The sequence below is a fragment of the Triticum aestivum genome, chromosome 7A (assembly GCF_018294505.1).
Source record: "Triticum aestivum cultivar Chinese Spring chromosome 7A, IWGSC CS RefSeq v2.1, whole genome shotgun sequence".
NCBI lineage: Eukaryota > Viridiplantae > Streptophyta > Magnoliopsida > Poales > Poaceae > Triticum > Triticum aestivum.
This window is the reverse complement of record NC_057812.1, coordinates 205536065-205555667: the sequence shown is the minus strand read 5'-3', so window position 1 is coordinate 205555667 and position 19603 is coordinate 205536065.

Genomic DNA, 19603 nt, shown 5'->3' with positions numbered 1-19603 from the left:
GTACGAAAGTGATACCCGCTGATGTCGTATTTGTTAAATGAACGGACCTTATAGTCAAAACCATTAGCGACTTGTCTTAATTTGGTGTCCATAGACTCTGAACTAGCCTACAAGTTTAATACAAAATGATTGTTGCATTAGCCGGAAAATAGACGAAGAAATGTAATGGTCTAATGAAAATTACCGTTTGTTTGAACCAAGAGATCAAATCGGGATAGCCGCGTCCATGCATTGCCAGAAGCTTATACTCTTCGACGGAATCCTTTTGGATCACTGCACCATACGAGAATTTGGCGACATATCGACTGTATCAAATATCCGGGAATAAGAGCAGTTCAAAGGAATTAGAGGTTGCGAAACAATGTACCGAGAACTTACTCGATGTACGGTCGCACTTATGTTAGATTGTTCAAGGTATACAACGTAATGGTCCGCGATTCGTCGACATCCAACAATAAGGGAGTATAAGTACCGGCTGGTGCGAGCTTCCCTTTGAATAGGCTGAGGTTGGATCAACCCTTTTTAGGGTCGCCAGCATTGTACCGAGGCTTCGGATTATGCAAATGATGATTTTTGGCTTCGTAGTGTGCTGTCACGAAGTTTGCCACCTCCTTAGTAATGAATGCCTCGGCCATCGATGCTTCAATTCAACGTTTATTTTTACATTTTGCTAGAAGTGTCTTCTGCATCCTCTCAGTTGCGTAGCACCAACGATTCTGCACGCCCCCCCCAATCGTGCCTCGGTCCGGAGATGCAAAATCAAATGCTGCATTGGATTAAAGAAGCCCGGTGGAAAGATCTTCTCTAACTTCTAGATCAACTCCGGCGCCAACTCTTCCAGTTCTTCTAGCAAGCCAGGCGATAGTTCTTTCGCACAAAGAACACGGAAGAAATAGCTCAGCTCTGCCAGTACTAGCCATTCATCGCCAGGGACAAAGCCACGCAACATCACCGGCATTATCCGCTGAAGCCATATGTGCCAATCATGACTCTTGAGACCAAATATTTTCAATTTTTCAAGGCTTGCTCCCCTCTTTAGATTCATTGCATACCCATCGGGGAACATCAACTCCTTTTTCACTCACAAGATAATTTTCCTCATATCTGGCCTTCCAAGATTGAACCATGTCTTTGGCTTTGCCCAGTTATTATTTCCTTTCCATTGTCACATGTTTTGTAGCGATCTATCACATAGAGCCTCCTGATCGACTCTAACCTTAGGATTATCCTTTGTTTTCCCCTCTATGCCGAACAATGTACCAAAGAGGGCCTCGTCAACATTCTTTTCAGTGTGCGTCACGTCGATGTTGTGTGGGCAAATGAGGTCTTTGAAGTAAGGCAGATCCCACAAGCATGTCTTGTGAGTCCAGGCATGTTCCGAATTATACCCCTTGAAATACCCTGGACACTCTGGATCTGACTCGAGAGCGTTTAACTAATCCAGGGTCTGTTGGCCTGTCAACGCAGGTGGTGTAGAGTTCTTTACAACTCTACCTTTGACGAAATTCTTCTTGTCTTTTCTGAACTTATGGCGAGGATCCAGGAACTATCTATGCATGTCGAAGCAAGAAAACTTGCCACCCGCCTGCAGCCGACGAAACTCAAGAGCTGCCTTGCATGTGGGGCACGGGAACCTACCATACACACACCAACCAATGAATAGCGCATACGCCGGCAAGTCATGCATCAAGTACATGTACCACACACGCATTAGGAAGGTTTTTTTGTAGCAGCGTCGTATGTCTTAATCCCATTATCCCAAGCTTCTTGCAATTCATCCTTAAGTGGCTGCATGTACACATTCATACTCTTCCCCGGATAGTTGGGCCCCGGAAAATGTCAAGAAAATGTTCTTTCTTTGCATAATCTGTCTGGGAGGGAGATTGAGTGGAATGAAAAATATAGGATAACAACTGTATTGGGCTGCCATCATACCAAACACGTTGAACCCATCCGTGCTTATGGCAATTCAAGGATGCCTTGGATATGCCGCTTTAAAATGATGTATTGCATCGAAGCGCTTCCACACAAAACTGTCTGATGTGTGTACCAATATCGGCTCCCCATCTACATCTAGTTCGGTTCTTTTGCCCAATTTGTGCCATGTCATCTGTCTGGTCGTCTCTTCGACCATGAAAAGACATTGAAGTCCTGACATGATTGGCATATACCGAAGAACATTAACTGGGATTTTTGTCTGACTCTTCTCACCCATACCGTTGTCTACCACAACATACCTGGAAGACTGGCAAACGGGACAATACTTCAAGTCCGCATACTCAAGCCTAAATAAGGCACATCCTTTCTCACCAGCATCTATCTTCTCATAGGGCATCTTAAGTACACGGAGGATTTTGTCCAACTGGTATAGGTTTGCAGGCATTACATGGCCTTTGGGTAGAAAACGTCCAAATAGTGTCATCATCGCGTCATAGCATTCTCTGCCCAAGTTGAATTGAGCCTTTGGAGCCATTACTTGTGCAATGGCATCCAGCTGACAAAGCTCAGTGTGCTCCTGGAGAGGACGTTTTGAAGACTCCAACATATCATTGAAGGCCTTTGCAGATTCCTCCATCTCATCATCCGAATCCCACGCATCATCAAAGTCTTCCACCATGTCTTCCATCCCGGTACCATGCTCGTCGGTGCGACGACGGCCCTCCTCAGCTCTGGCACGTTGGGCAGACTCACCATGAAATGTCCAGACCGTATAATTAGCCGTAAAACCCCACTTCTACATGTGTTTGATCATTTCAAACTCTGACCTATTATGATAGTTGTCACACTCGACATAGGGGCACCAGGTTTTTCTCTGTCCATTTGCAAATGCGACTCTCACAAATCCCTTGGTTTTTGTTATCCATTCATGGGTCATGTCTTTCTGACTAGTGTGACCGGTGTACATCCACGCACGATCACTCATCTTGCCTAGCTACTGGAGACACATGAAATATATACATAATTCAGCAAACCATATTCATCAGTTAATAGAGTTTGTCAGTTTTATTATGTCCATGCAACCTAGACGCTAATAGGTAAAGATAGGTCCTAATCCCACCCGAGTATGTGTAAATTGGGTTCGTTTTCCCATGCTCTACTTCGGATCCGACGCAAAATTTTGGCAGCACCTCCCCACTGTTCTCCTGATACATGTCTCGACAATAAGCAGAGAGGATGTGTACCCGAAGAACAACAGGGAGGCACTGACGAAATTCTGCATCGAATCCGGAGTAGAGCATATGGGAAAACGAACCCAATCTACACATACTCGAGCTATCCATGGATAACATTGGGCAATTCAAAAGAATCACGGTTATAAATATGCAAATGCATGCATATTTATAGATGTAACCCTTTCGAACAGGAGACACATAGTGGTCACGCATACTGATGATTCGATCTAGCTACAACTAGCATGTTTCATCGGCACGAAGACCGGAACATAGCAAATGATTGCGGGAGGAGGAGATGTCATTTGTGCTCACCCACGAACACCGAGGCGGAGCTCGTTGAACACACGGGGAGGTTGTCGAACACTAGACCCTCGCAGCGATGAAACAACTACACATTTAAATCCACCTGATCAACACAAATATATATGATGTTTTTCATAACAAAATCGGAAAATATATGACCTAACTCATAATTCATAAATATATGACCCCGTCGGCCTTTGGAAGGCCGAAAAGCACATTTTCAGTCAACAGGAATCCAAAGAGGTGTCGGGGGTCGGGGGTGTCGTGTCTGGATGTCGTGGTGTCAAAGGGACAAAGATAAATTCTATCAGGCAAAAGTGGACTATAAAGAAAAGCCTGCTACATGATCCTCAAAACATCTATAAGCATATCCTAAATCTTCGCTGCATGCATGTGTTTTTTCGAAGTCTAAGAAGAAAAAAACTAACATGCCTTTCAGTGTGCACTTAAATAATCTGTCCATTATACAATGTGATTTTTTCCAGTAGGGGTATAAGCAAGAACTCATAGACATCTTACCTTGGGCAAGAAGTGCTCAAGCGAGGAAACGACAGTGACCAAGACTGGATCAAGCCCAATCTCCTCCTTTGCCTCCCTTAATGTTGTTGTTGCTTCATCAGCATCACCCTCCTCTGCCTTTCCTCCGGGCAATGCAACCTCCCCTGCAAATCTCAAGTGGAGAAAAAAATCAGATAGGGTTTATCCAGCTCGTGTCTAGGTTGGTATCTATTTGTGAACCTGATTGTTCAAATATAAAAGCTAAGGCAAGCCAAACCAGCACTAAACAGAAAAAGCTAGGTTAAAAATCCTCTTAAAATTAATAGGCCAGCCTCTTAAAATTTCTTTCTCAGATAGATTGCTTCTTCACATGGGATAGTGCAACAAGCCAAACAATAATCAGAGGGCGGCAGATGAGACTGGGTATTATCGTGGGATGTCTTTGCACATGCATGTCTCAATCATTGTAGTACCTTCACTGAGCATGACTTGCGTAATTGAAAAAGTATGTAATTTTGAGTTATTTCTCTACCTAAAATAGTAGATATTTCTTGTTAGATTATTATTTATTCATCAAATCGGTATTGTTGTCTGCACGAACTATGTCATCGATTTCTTTGAGGGGATTTTGATGTTTTTTTCATCTAATTTTCTCACCAATGACATCAGTGCCAACCTCGAAGTTGAAACAAAGAACTGCAGATTTCAATGAATCAAACTGGAATCACTATCACAATACTAGCCTAGCTTCCATACTAATATGCCTAAAATAATGATGAACAAATAATCATAATAGAAAGGTATTCTTCTTTGTGCGTGTATAAAGAAACGTGATCTAATCTTCTATAATATATATATATGGAGACTATAGTAAGCTTTAGGCCTCCTTTGGTTCACATGATTTTTAGAGGAATTTTAAAGGATAGGGTTTTTGTAGGAAAAATCCTTTAGATGCCTTTGGTTTAAAGGAATGACATCCTATTCCTGTACAGGATTTCTTCCTTTCCTTCATGTTTGACAGGAAAACAAAAAAGAGGTCCGACCTCTTGGAAAACTTCCTGGCGCGAACGACGCGCGCGTCGGCAGCTGTTCCCTCACATTTTTTTTGCCTGCTCCCGCAGCTCACCCGCGTAGAAATAGAGAGGGCAAATTTGACAATTTTGACCTGTGGATGAAATCATTTCACAAAATGAACTGCCCCTAAAAAATTCACTCAGATGACCTTTTTGAGTGGCGCCCGACACTAAGGCGCCACACTATATTGTGTAGCGCCTGACTGACAGGCGTTGCACGCCTAGCCAGCGTCTTACCCTTGTGATCCGAAAATTACTAAGTCAGTGTGCAGCGCCTGAGAATTAGGCCCCACACTATACAATGTAGCGCCTAGCTTCTAGGAGTTGCACTGGTGGTTGCTTCATTTTGTAGTGCAACCACTAGTGCAACGCCTAGAAGCTAGGTGCTACACAATATAGTGTGGCGCCTAGCTTTTAGGCTCTGCAGATTAACTTAGTAATTTTTAGGCAGTCCGGGGTGTGACGCTGGCCAGGCGTGTAGCGCCTGTCAGTCAGGCGTTGCACAGTGTAGTGTGATGCCTTCGTGTCGGGCGCCACTCAAAAAGGTTAGTGAGGGAGTCCTGGATTAGGGGGTCTCCGGACTATATCTTTCAGTCCGGGATGAAGTCCCACCCACCACCCACTTAGTAGCCACTATCGACGATTTAACCGACATGCTCGACTTCGACTTTGAAGACATCAATGGTATGGACGACGATGTAGGAGACGAACAGGAACCACCACCCACTGGGCGCTGGACCGCCACCTCATCATATGATATATACATGGTGGACACCCCCAAAGAAGGCAATGGCGACGAGACAGCGGAGAAAGACCCCTCCAAGAAGCAACCCAAGCGTCGATGTCAGTGGCGCCGCTCTAAGTCCCGCCATAGCAAAAGTAGCGATACCGGCACAAGAGACAAATAACACTCCGGATAGTGCCGATGACAACAATAATCCCCTCCAGCATGATTTAGAGCAGGAGGGTGAACAAGCTAGCCCTCTAGAGCGGGCAGTAGATGGAGAACCGGAGGAGGACAATTACATGCCTCTCTCCGAAGACGAGGTGAGCCTCGGCGATGAAGAATTTATCGTGCCTGAGGATCCCGTTGAGCAGGAGCGCTTCAAGTGCTGGCTTATGGCCACAACAAATAGCCTGAAGAAAAAGCAACAACAGCTTCAAGCTGATCAAGATCTGCTAGCAGACAGATGGACCGAAGTCCTTGCGGCCAAGAAATATGAACTCGAGTGCCCCTCCAAGAATTACCCAAAGCGCAGGTTGCTACCCCACCTCGAGGAGGAAGCATTGAAACCTACATCACCAGTGTACGATGCGACTGACCATCCACCTCGTGGCCGAGCCATTGAGGCATTTTGGCCTGAAGTTCAGCCTGCACCCTGCCGCCACTCAAACAAAAATACCAAGGCTCGGGGCAAAACACGGGACCTGCGAAACATATTGGAAAACAAGGCAAAACATGCAAGATCGATCTATGGATCACGGGGGCACGCACCAATACGCGACGATGATCGTCATGCCGGATACACTAAAAGCAAATCTGGCCGAGCCGGACACGGGAGACATGACTCGTATGAACCGCGTCGCGATATAGCCCGGCATAGAGGCACCGCACACCCCTTATGCTTCACTGATGAAGTAATGGATCACGAATTCCCAGAAGGGTTTAAACCCGTAAACATCGAATCATACGATGGTACTACAGACCTCGCGGTATGATAGAAGACTTCTTCCTCCACATTCATATGTCCCGCGGGGATGACCTACATGCCATCAAGTATCTCTCGCTCAAACTCAAAGGGACGGCTCGGCATTGGCCCAATAGCTTGCTGGCAAACTCCATATGAAGTTGGGAGAACCTGGCAGAGGCATTCCTAGACAATTTCCAGGGAACTTACGTGCAACTGCCGGACGCTGACGTTTTAAGTCATATAACTCAGCAGACAGGGGAATCGGCCAAGAAATTTTGGACCCGGTTCCTAACCAAGAAGAATCAAATTGTCGACTGTCCGGATGTAGAGGCCTTAGCGGCATTTAAGCATAATATCCATGATGAATGGCTCGCCCGGCACCTCGGCCAAGAGAAGCCAAAATCCATGGCAGCCCTCACGACACTTATGACCCGCTTTTGTGCGGGTGAAGATAGCTGGTTGGCTCGTAGTATCAATACAATAAGCAAAACTGGCATATCACAAGCCAGGGATAGCAACGGCAAACCACGATGCAAGAAACACAAGCGGCACAAATATGGTGAAAACGCCAAAAATACGGCAGTTAATGCCGGGTTCAGGGGCTCAAAGTCCGGTCAGCGGAAAGGGCCACCCAAAAATACAAATCCGGGTCCATCCAGTCTGGACCTCATACTTGCTCGCCCATGCCAAATTCATGGCACCCCAGAAACACCAGCTACCCATACCAACAGAGAATGTTGGGTCTTCAAACAAGCTGGCAAGGCAGGCGCCAAAAACGAAGAGGGGTCTCAAAGCGACGATAGCGACGAAGAGCCCAGATCGCCCAACACAGGAGGGCAAAAGAAATCCCCCCCCCATATTCAATCGGTGAATGTGGTAAATACCACCCAAATTGCCCACGTGGACCAGAGATGCACCCTTAGGGATGGCGGCTCAACGGAACTCGTCGTCCCACAATATAAGCTAGGGCCGGTCACCTTCAACCGCACGGATCATCCGGTTAACGCCAATCGGGGCAATCCAACCGCACTAATCCTCGACCCAATCATAGATGGGTTCCATCTCACTCGAGTCCTTATGGACGGAGGTAGCAGTTTAAATCTGCTTTACCAGGACACAGTGCGCAAGATGGGCATCGATCATTCAGCGATCAAGCCCACTAAATCCACTTTTAGAGGCATCATACCAGGTATGAAGGATAGCTGTATAGGCTCCATTGCCCTCGACGTAATCTTTGAATCACCAGAAAATCACCGTATCGAAGAGTTAATCTTCGAAATCGCCCCTTTCCAAAGTAACTATCAAGCACTGCTCGGGCGAACCGCGTTCGCTCGATTCAATGCGGTGCCACATTATGCCTACCGTAAGCTCAAATTGCCCGGTCCACGCGGCGTCATCACGGTTCATGGCAAGGCCGAACCTTCCTTCGGCACCAACAAATACATCACTGCCTTAGCAGCAGGAACAACGAGCAGCACCTTGCAGCCGAACCTCGAGTCGACGCCCAGGCCCCCGGACACCGTCAAGGCGCTCCGAACTACTTCGCGGAAGGATACCCCGGCTCGTCCAGAGCTCAACTAAACACTCTGGCGAAGGTCATGACAGGCCGAACTCAGCGGTTCAACCGCCCTCCGACACGCAAACATTTCTTATATTTCCTTCGCAGGTTCACCTTTGCACCGACAGGACTGACTCAATAGAGGCAGCTCGAACGCGTCAGGGGATCCTTAGACATTCCCCGCAACGAACGTCCGGCTACAATACGGATCCGCACTCAACCTCTTCCCCCTGGTCACAGCAGGTTCTGCTATCACAACTCCTTTTTTATCACATTACTTGTACCCATACGCATAGACGTATTATTCAAATATAACATGTGGATTTATATGACGTTTACCTGCTGTTTATTTCTTATTGAAATCATTTCGTCAAATAGCATCCGTACACAGCGATATGCCTTAAATATGGCAGGGGCTTCGTTTTCCCCGTAACACGGCAATAAAAGTCCAAACACCTTCATGGAAGTTCGGCACCCCGAACTTATAGCATTATATGCATCAGCTCCGAATCATGTCTGGGGTCAATAGTTGGGTTTGCCCGGCTCCCATGTTTTGGTACCTTACGTTCCGCTATATCGGGTAGCACTGGGAGAACTACTGCGATTGTGTCCCGGTTCTTCCGGATGAGCACCTCAGTAGAGAAAGCCGAAAACTGACTGTCATGATACGGCGAGAGCTAGTCAGCTGTTCGAGCGGTCACAAAATCTTTAAGGATTTCTCCCGCATAATGCCATAACCAATGCATCGTGCGATGGATCGGCTTTTCTCCGATCAGGCGCTTATAGAGCCCCTAGTACGGTCTTCCGAACACAAGGGGCTGCGCCGACCATACTAAAGCTCCTATGGCTAAGTGAGAGCGATAAAGCCCTATAGTCCAATTGCCTAGTTCGTTGTGCTGAGCACCTCCTTCGGAGGACCCAAAACTGGGATAACGAGTGCTCAGGTTTATCCTGAACACCACCGTACTTCTTACGTGGGGGCAGAAGCCGACGACTGGCCAACTCTCAGCCTTAACATACAAACGGCCGCACAGGAGGGTAAACTTTTGTGTAACAGGCGACATATAAACGACCTTGTTCAAACATTACAAAGGACAACATGATCGGCATTCATGGAAATATAATGTCCTTGGTACATAGCTCCGCTGCAAGGTCGGATCCTTTTAGGACAATTTTATAATACAATTCGGGCTTGCGGTGCTCCTTCCCCTCTGGCGGTCCCTCAGTCACTAGCTTTTTGGCATCCATCTTCCCCCAATGCACCTTTTCGAGGGTGAAAGCCATTCGCGCTCCTTCTATACAGACCGACCGCTTGATGACGTCAAGTCGAGGGCAAGCAATTACAAGCCGCCTCACGAGCCCGAAGTAGCTACTTGGAATTGGCTCGGCAGGCCATAGCCGGATAACCATATCTTTCATGGCTAGTTCCACCGCCTTATGCAGTTTGATCAACTGTTTCAGTTGATCGGCAAAAGGCACTGGATAATTCGGTGCCAAATACTGCGACCAAAAGAGCTTATCGGCGGTGTTCCTTCCTTCGGCTCGGTAGAATTGAGCGGCATCTGATATACTGTGAGGTAGCTCGACAAATACACCTGAGAAGTCCAGATTCACAATCAGAAACATAGTTTTCCCTTCAAATACTTACTTTACATGGGAAAAGCCTTACCCGACGCTATCTTCCTCGCCTCTTGGATCCCCTACAGGGCGCTTTGGGTTTCCCCCCGGGCGTCGCTCGTGGCTTGACGCGCCTTGGTGAGTTCAGACTCTTTTTCCATTAAACTCTGCTCCAAGGCCTCGCATTTACTTACGGCCTCTTGCAGCTCCTGCTCAGCTTTAATAACTCTGGCTTCGTGTTTCTCACGAAGAGTCTGCTCCATGGGCGCCTTTTTCTCGGCCTCGGCAACGGCCCTTTTGATGGCCTCGACTTTGGTCATAACCCCTAGCAGAAATTATGCGGCTTATTTCATACTGAACATTTATTTCGCAATAAATGCGCGCAACGCTCGTGCATACCTTGTTTATCCCTCAACTGCATTTTTAATTGGCCAATTTCTTCTATGGCCCGCTCTAGACTTTGATTCAGTCTGGAGATCTCCGCAGTACGAGAGGCAGCAGCCGATACAGGTATCTGCTTGGAACAGAAGAGAAATCAATATCACTCAATGAGTCTTCCTGTGATCATCAATGCGATCCCCTGTCCGGTTCCTTCTTTCACCGAACAGGGTATCAGGGGCTACTATCTATACTATGACACTCTTCGACAACTTATAAAACATACCTCAAAGCCTCTTATAAGGCTGATACAGGCTTCGTTCAGTCCACTCGCGGTTGATTGAATCTTCTCAATCACCGCACCCATAAGGGCATGGTGTTCGTCAACAATGGAGGCGTCTTGTAACGCCACCAACAAAGCATCTGACACCTCTGGATGGACAGAGGTCGCTGGCGGAACAGGCACGCTCCCTCCAGCTGAAGGAGGCTGCCTTCTTGATTCTGGAGCCGTATAAACCTTTGGAATCGCATCCGGTGAGGAGCCGAACTCATGGTCGCCCCCGCCGTTAGACCCTATGTGAATCTTTTCCCCCATGTGTCCGGCCCCTGCGGTTTGACCTCCAGGCGCCGCCTTCACGGTTTCTTCCTTTCCTCCTTGGCCGGGGTCCTCCTGGGATGAAGCCTCGGTGTTATGCACCTGTTTGGAGGAAGGGGCCTTTATCCCACTCTCCATAGCATTCGAGCTCAGCAGGTCCCCTGATGAGGATTGTTTGTTACGGGACCTCACCGGACTACCAAAAAATATGGCTTAATGTTAAAATACTAAGCCACCATGAGTCCGGATGCTTAAACGTACTCGGATTTTATATACTTACGAGTTGACCAGGGGTTGGGCCCTGGGATCCCATGCCAGGCCGCTGTCGGCGGTGGCAGTAGACTCCTCCGGAAGAGAAGCCCTTCCCCTTTTGGGCAGTTCAGCCTCCAAGGGTGCGGAGCCCGTCCTCTTCCTCCTCCCCCCGCAGGGGATTCATCTTCCTCCTTTTTATCCTCTTCGGAGGCGGAACGGGCATTAGAGCCTTCGGGTATTATGTCTGAAGTACCGCGACGATGAAGACCGCCCCGGGTCTTTTCGGCCTCCTTTTCGGCCGTCTTCTTCGGCACCTTGTAGGGCGCCGGGACCAACATCTTCGTCGGAAGTGGGATGGCCGGGTCTTCGGGCAGCAGGGTCGGACAATGGATCCGCTCTGCCTTCTTCATCTAGCTCTGGGGGAGTTGAATAAACATTCGTTAAGCGCTTCCTTTGGGTCATGCAGATGGAAAAGTCTGATAAACTCACCGAACTTGCAGGGCGGGACAGTTGGTACCCGCGGTCTTCGGCGGAGTCCGGCCATGATTTGCTAGACTTGAAAAGCACCTTCCAATGTCCTCGTGCGAGGAGCCGAAGAACCTTCGCAAAGTTTGGTGCCTGGCCAGATCGAAATCCCATAGATTGCAAGTTCGGTGTTGACAAGGCAGTATCCGGCGGACTAACCTCACCTGGACTACATTAACAAGTTCAATGTTCTTATCTCCCATATCTTTAACACGCATCTGAAGCACCAACAGTTCGTCGGACGAGGACTAGTCCAGGCCTTTCTTGACCCAGGATGTAAGCCACAGAGGGGCACCGAATCGAAACTCGGGAGAGCTGACCCATTCCTTGCCGCACGGCTCAGTGATGTAAAACCACTGCTGTTGCCACTCCTTGACAGAATCATTAAATGTTCTCGTTGGCCATATGACGTTGGGCATCTTGCTCACCATAGCGCCTCCGTACTCGGCGTGCTCGCCACCCACTGCCTTGGGATTCACATTGAAAACCTTCATCCATAAACCGAAGTGCGGCAAAATGCGGAGGAAAGCCTCGCACACGACAATAAATGTCGATATGTTGAGGAAGGATGGGGACAGATCGTGAAGATCGATCCCATAATAGTTGAAAGTGCAACTATCCCTAGGTGGTTTTGGTAATTCATAACAACATATAGCTCATTGAGCTAATACTATTCCAAGATAATTATTTCAGGAAAGCTCAATGATTGGCATGGCATGGATGTGAAAGTGGAACCCTCAAAATGCTAAGGACAATGGATTGGCTCAAGCTCAAAAGCTCAAGACTCTTCATTTTATATTTTAGTGATCCAAGATCACATTGAGTCCATAGGAAAAGCCAATACTATTAAGGAGGGATGAGGTGTTGCTTAATGAGCCTCTTGCTTCATGTGCTTAGTGATATGCTCCAAAAACCCTCAACTACTTTCCCATATCCACATATGACCTAAACTCTAAGCCAAACTCGGTCCTATCGATTCTTCCTATGTGGCGCTACCGAGTTTCACTTGTCTTTAGCCACTGCCAAACCCTAGCAATTCGGTTCTACCGATAAGGATCTCGGTCCCACCGAGATGGGGTTGCAAACTCTCTGTTTCCCTTTCGTAACTTTTCGGTCTCACCGAAAGAGCGAATCGGTCCCACCGAGATTGCAATGTAAACTCAGTGTTTCCCCTTTGTAACTTTTCGGTCTCACCGAGTTCCACTTGGTCTCACCGAAAGAGCAAATCGGTCCCACCGAGTTTGCCTGACCAACTCTCTGGTTAGCTAATTATCAAATTCGGTCTCACTGAGTTTGTGTAATCGGTGTCACCGAGATTACGTTATGCCCAAACCCTAACCGAATCGGTCCTACCGAGTTGCATGTCAGTCCCACCGAAAATCTCTAACGGTCACTAGGTTTACATTTTCGGTCCGATCGAGTTTATTGATTCGGTCCCACCGAGATTGAAAAACTGTGTAACGGTTGGATTTTGTGTGGAGGCTATATATACCCCTCCACCTCCTTCCTCATTCGAGAGAGAGCCATCAGAACACACACACCATTCCAACTCATATGTTCCGAGAAAGAACCACCTACTCATGTGTTGAGACCAAGACATTCCATTCCTACCATATGAATCTTGATCTCTAGCCTTCCCAAGTTGCTTTCCACTCAAAATCTTCTTTCCACCAAATCCAAATCCTATGAGAGAGAGTTGAGTGTTGGGGAGACTATCATTTGAAGCACAAGAGCAAGGAGTTCATTACCTACACACCATTTGTTACTTCTTGGAGAGTGGTGTCTCCTAGATTGGCTAGGTGTCACTTGGGAGCCTCCGACAAGATTGTGGAGTTGAACCAAGGAGTTTGTAAGGGCAAGGAGATCGCCTACTTCGTGAAGATCTACCGCTAGTGAGGCAAGTCCTTCGTGGGCGATGGCCATGGTGGGATAGACAAGGTTGCTTCTTCGTGGACCCTTTGTGGGTGGTTGCTTCTTCGTGGACCCTTCATGGGTGGAGCCCTGTGTGGACTCGCGCAACCGTTGCCCTTGGGTGGAGCCCTGTGTGGACTCGCGCAACCGTTACCCTTCGTGGGTTGAAGTCTCCATCAATGTGGATGTAGGATAGCACCACCTATCCAAACCACGGGAAAAACATCCGTGTCTCCAATAGCGTTTGACTTCTCCAAACCCTTCCTTTCATACTCTTGCAAGTTGCATGCTTTACTTTCCGCTGCCCATAAACTCTTTGCATGCTTGCTTGAATTGTGTGATGATTGCTTGACTTGTCCTAAAATAGCTAAAATCTGCCAAGAACTAAAATTGGGAAAAGGTTAAGTTTTATTTGGTCAAGTAGTCTAATCACCCCCCTCTAGACATACTTTCGATCCTACAAGTGGTATCAGAGCCTTGGTCTCCATTTGCTTGATCTCCATAGCTTTTGGTGGTCATAGCCTTGGTTTCACAACCTAGGAGAGTATGGCCTCTAGCGAGGGAAATTATCACCGTAGAGGTCCTTACTTTGATGGTACTAATTTTGCTAGTTGAAAGCATAAAATGAAAATGCATATTCTTGGACATAACCCCGCTGTTTGGGCTATTGTGTGTGTTGCTTTGCAAGGTGACTTCTTTGATGGGAGAGAACCAAACCGTGAAGCTACCGCGGATGAGTTGAAGATGTTGCAATACAATGCTCAAGCTTGTGATATTCTCTTCAACGGATTATGCCCCAAAGAATTCAACAAAATCAGCCGCCTTGAGAATGCAAAGGAAATTTGGGACACTTTGATTGATATGCAGGAAGGTACCGACTCCATCAAGGAATCCAAGTTGGATGTGCTTCAAAGCCAACTTGACAAGTTCAAGATGAAGGATGGTGAAGGTGTCGCTGAAATGTACTCTAGGCTTGCTCTCATCACAAATGAGATTGCCGGCTTAGGAAGTGAAGAGATGACCGATAGATTCATCATCAAGAAGATCCTAAGAGCCTTGGATGGAAAATATGATACCGTGTGCACATTGATCCAAATGATGCCCAATTACAAAGATCTCAAGCCAACGGAAGTGATTGGAAGAATTGTTGCTCATGAGATGTCACTTAAGGATAAAGAGGAACTTCACAACAAGTCAAGTGGTGCCTATAAAGCCTCATGTGAAGCCCCTACATCATCAAGTGAGAAACAAGACTTCAATGAAGAATTGAGCTTAATGGTGAAGAACTTCAACAAGTTCTACAAGAGTAGAAGCAACGATAGAAGCTCCAAGTCAAGGTCCTACAATGACAAAAGATCTTCTAGTCGAGAGAGAAACTATTACAATTGTGGAAGACCCGGACACTATTCCAACGAGTGTACGGCTCCCTACAAGAGAAGAGAAGATTCTCCAAAAAGAAGAAGCAAAGGATCACCACCAAGAGAGAGAAGGAGTAGAGATGATCGTTATGAACGAAGATACTCACGGAGAAGCAAGGATTCGGAAAGGAAGGAAAAATCATCAAGGAGCTACACAAGACGAAGACATCAAGCTCATGTTGGTGAATGGGTATCCGGCTCCGACTCCGACAGCCACTCCGAGAGAAGTTAACACTCCGACTCCGAAGATACTCAAGATGAAGGTGTTGCCGGTCTAGCACTTGTGTCAACCAACTCCTACGACATATTTGACTCACCAAATGAAGGAATTGGAAGATGCTCCATGGCCAAAGGTCCTAAGGTAACACACCCCGAGTATGTTGATTTCAATAGTGATGAAGATGACTTGTTAGGTGATGATTTGCTTGGTGACAACTCTAGTGATGAATACTATGATGAAAGACCAATTAATCATGCTAATCAAGATAAAACGAATGACAATGATAAGGAGAAGATTGAGGCTCTAACTAAAGAACTAAAAACTCTTAAGTTAGCTCATGACACTATCTTCGAAGATCATCGAGAACTTTTAAGAGCTCATGAGAAGCTACGCTTTGAAAAGCTCAATCTTGAGCAAGAGCATGAGTTCTTAAAGGCAATCAATGATGATCTCCGCAAGAAGAGTTCTTCTTACATTGCCAAGCGTTTACTCTTATCCACTTACATGCCTCAAGTCAAATCTAACAAGAAAGATTCTTCCGCTAGTAGTAACAATGATCATGCTAAATCCAATATTGTTGCTTCTAGTAGTTCTCTTGATTCCACTAATGATTCTCTTAGCCAAGTTACACTTGAGCAAGAAAATAGCTTATTGAAGGGAATTATAGAGAAAGGAGTGTACAAAAGCCTTGCCGGGAGTAAGCAATTCGAGGAAATTGTGCACAAGCAAGGAATGCACCGGAAGAATCAAGGTATTGGTTTTGAACGAAAGTTCAATGCCAATGGAGTTGAATGGGAAGAAGATCAATACCCCAAGACAAAGTTTGTCCCTCAACAAGAGAAGTTTTTCAAGGGGACACAAGCTCAAGATGATCTTCCACCACAAGACTACGAGCAAAAAGGCAAGGACAAGCTTCAAGAGGAAATTGATGCATTTGAAGAAGCTCCTAAGACCTTAGTCAAGTGGATTCCCAAGACTACCTCAAGTTCCACTTCAACAAGTACGACTACAATTCCAAGGATTCCCATGAAGATGATGTGGATCCAAAAGAAGAAGAACTAGAGAGTTCTTGAGGGTGACTCCGCCAACATACTTCACTCTTATCATTTTGGCAAGAACAAGTGCAATCAACTTCCACATCTTGCACTAGTTCAAGGAGTCACAAACCCTCTTGTTGGTAAGACAAGGGACAAGGTAACCTAAAAGTTTTCATGGACATCATCTTTTGTGTGCATCACTCTATGTCTATGGATATCCTTGTTTGTTCCTTGTGGGACTAACCCATGTAGGTATTGAAAGTGCAATTCACTCAAATGGATAGCTCCAAGAGATCTACATCAACATTGAGCATCCACATCTTCAATGTCTACATGAAGTCATCATCGACAAAACCCAAGGTTAGTTCATCCCTCTTAGGGGGGATATCACATCTTCGGGGAGCTTTACTCTAAGACTGAGCTAAAGCAACTCTAAAGATGTGAACAAAACAATGCTTTATGTAAAAGTGGTAACCCCACTTGAGCTTAAACGATGAGTATGACCTACGATCAAGTGTTCTCACTTGACTCCTAAGTCAATATACTCATATATAGATGACCTAGTCATCGCAAATTGCTTGATAGATGCTAGAATTGGTTGTGCATGCTTTGCCACATATTTCATTTGCTATCTTATTGTGTGAGCATGCTGATTGCATATTTTACTCATTCGAGGACATCCACTTGTTGCTTTGATTGTTCGGCTTTATCTTCTTTTGCCAAGTGGATGGACAAGAATGCCTAAGAACCTCCTCTAGCTATCTATGCTTTTCTCGTCTCAAACTCTATTCATGCTGCATCACAAAATTTGATCAAGTCAGATTCGAACCACTCTGTGTGAGGAGCGCTCAGAGTCCCCGATTCGTCATAGACTTAAACTTCCAAAACCTCTTTATGATTCTCGGTCTGACCGATACTCCACTTTCGGTCCTACCGAGATCATTAAGTTGATCTAAGTTTTCAATCTCGGTGCAACCGATTTGAACCTTTCGGTCTCACCGAGTTTCAGTAACTGCACGCAGTTATGAATCTCGGTGCCACCGAGTTGTTCAACTCGGTCACACCGACAGGGTCGGGCTATATAGAGTCACGGGCAAAATTTGGAAATTTCTCCGAACCCCTTCGCCCGCGCGATAGCCTGCTCTGCCCCCGAGGTCTCCGGATCATCTTCTCGCCGCCAGCAGCCTCCAGTCGCTGGTCTCCATCGCCGTCAACGGGATTTCTGCCCAGCCGTTGCCGCCGTAGCAAGTCCACGCCGAACTAGGGTATGGACTTGATCTTTGTGCTATTGCTCAATCTGATTCCTAGCACATTGTGATCATATTGTTTCTGGCCACGTTTGATAAACTTCTATCCAGTCAAAACGCTCATAGATTAGGTTTGATTCGAAAATTCTAGGTTTAGGTTTCCGCCGAAACCATCTCGGACCCACCGAGTTGAAAAACTCGGTCCCGCCGATTTGGCTTATGCCATTGCACAAGTAAAACTCGGTCTGACCGAGAATTACTATCGGTGTGACCGATTTTTGAACTCAGTGAAACCCTAGCAGTCTCGGTGCCACCGAACTGTGACTCGTTCTGACCGAGTTCACTAGTTTAGGTTCCAAAACTGCTTCGGTATCACCGAGTTTGAAAATCGGTAGATCCGAGATGATTTCAGTGGGAAACTAAAACTAAGTTTTTGGATCATTCTTTTTGCAAAAATCTCTGCATTTTGTGATGCTCATCCACTCTATCTCTTCTATAATCTATTCACAGGGTCAGCAGTCAGTTTGCAGCATGTCAGACCAGAGTGATAGCCAGAATCTGTCAGAGCAGCAAGTGGTGATGAGTGAGGGCACTAGTCCCTCCAGTTCATCTGATGAAGGCAGCAGGAGCACTCCTAGCAATTTGCCAAAAGCTGCCACGAGACAAACAAAGAAGAAAACATCAGATTCTGAAGATGAGGACTATGTGGCAGAGGAAGAGGCCACCTCCAAGAGAGTTGAGCCAGCTCAAGGCTCAAAGCCAGGCCTGAAAATCAAGAGGCCAGCAGGCAGGCAACCCATGTCAAAGGCTAGAGCCTCAACTGAGAAGCCTGCTCCCATTGAGCCCGTTGCAGCTGAGAGCAAGAAGAGGAAAGAAAGAGTGAAGAAGACTGTAGCCAGAGTGCTTGGGAAAGCCTCCATCATGGTAGAAGAGGAGGAGGAAGAAGAGGCAGCTGCACCAGCACCCAAGGCAACCAAACTTATGGGAGATGCCATAAGGTCAGGGGGAGCTGCATCCGAGCCCAAGGAAGCACCTAAGGCTGCATCTAAGCCTAAGAGTGCACCAAAGAGAAACACAAGAAGCATCCCAGCCACTGAGAAGAACAAGGCCCCAATACCCGAGACTGTTGCAGAGGAAGAGGAAGAGAGTGTCCTTCGGAAGCTCAAGCCCAAGATCCCAGACCACAACGATGCCCATCCTGTGGCTGAGGATATGAAGCTCAGGAGAGACTCAGGGCTCAGGAAGTGGAGAGAAGCAGACCCATATGCTTCAAGGAGAAGGACTGCAGTGGACTACATGTTTCACACCAAGGAGCAGCAGGATTTCTATGATACGGTGCTGCTAGATAAGAAGCCCATTGTCTGTGATATGCGATGGGTTGATTGGAAATATATCAAGGAGAATGAAGAGTACTACCCAGGAGTTCAGGACAGCTTCAAGGCGTGTGGAGTAGAGGACTTTTTTGGGCAGAAGCTCACAAGGTGGAACGAGGAACTGATCATGCAATTCTACTCCACAACACACTTTTATCCGGATGGCAGGATCACATGGATGTCAGAAGGTACAAGGTACAGCTCTACCGTTGAGGAATGGGCGGAGCTAATCAATGCCCCAGAGGAGCAAGCAGATGACTTGGACATTTATGCCAAGAAAAAGATGGACCACAACTCCATGTCCAACATGTACAAGGAGATTTCGAATGAAGCACTTGACACATTCAAGTTTGGCTCAGTGCATTATCTGCTCTCAGGATTGCCTACGATCAACTGGATCCTTAGGCACACCCTTCTGCCCAAGTCTGGAGATCACAAGATGATCAGAGGTCACGCGATCAATTTGCTTCATGTTTTTGACGTGCCTCAAAAATTCAAAGTTATGAGCCTCATAGTGGAAACGATCAAAAGGACTGCGGCAGATCAGAAGAGGAGCTGTGGATATGCCCCTCAGATTCAGGAGCTCATCAACTCCAAGATGGGCACGGGCGTATATTTGTTGGATAAGGAACACCTGCCCATCCGCCCAGATTTCGAGAACAATGAAGTTGTGATGACAGAGAATGAACCATCATCTGCCCATGCACAAGCTCAGAAGGAGAAGGCGAAGAAGG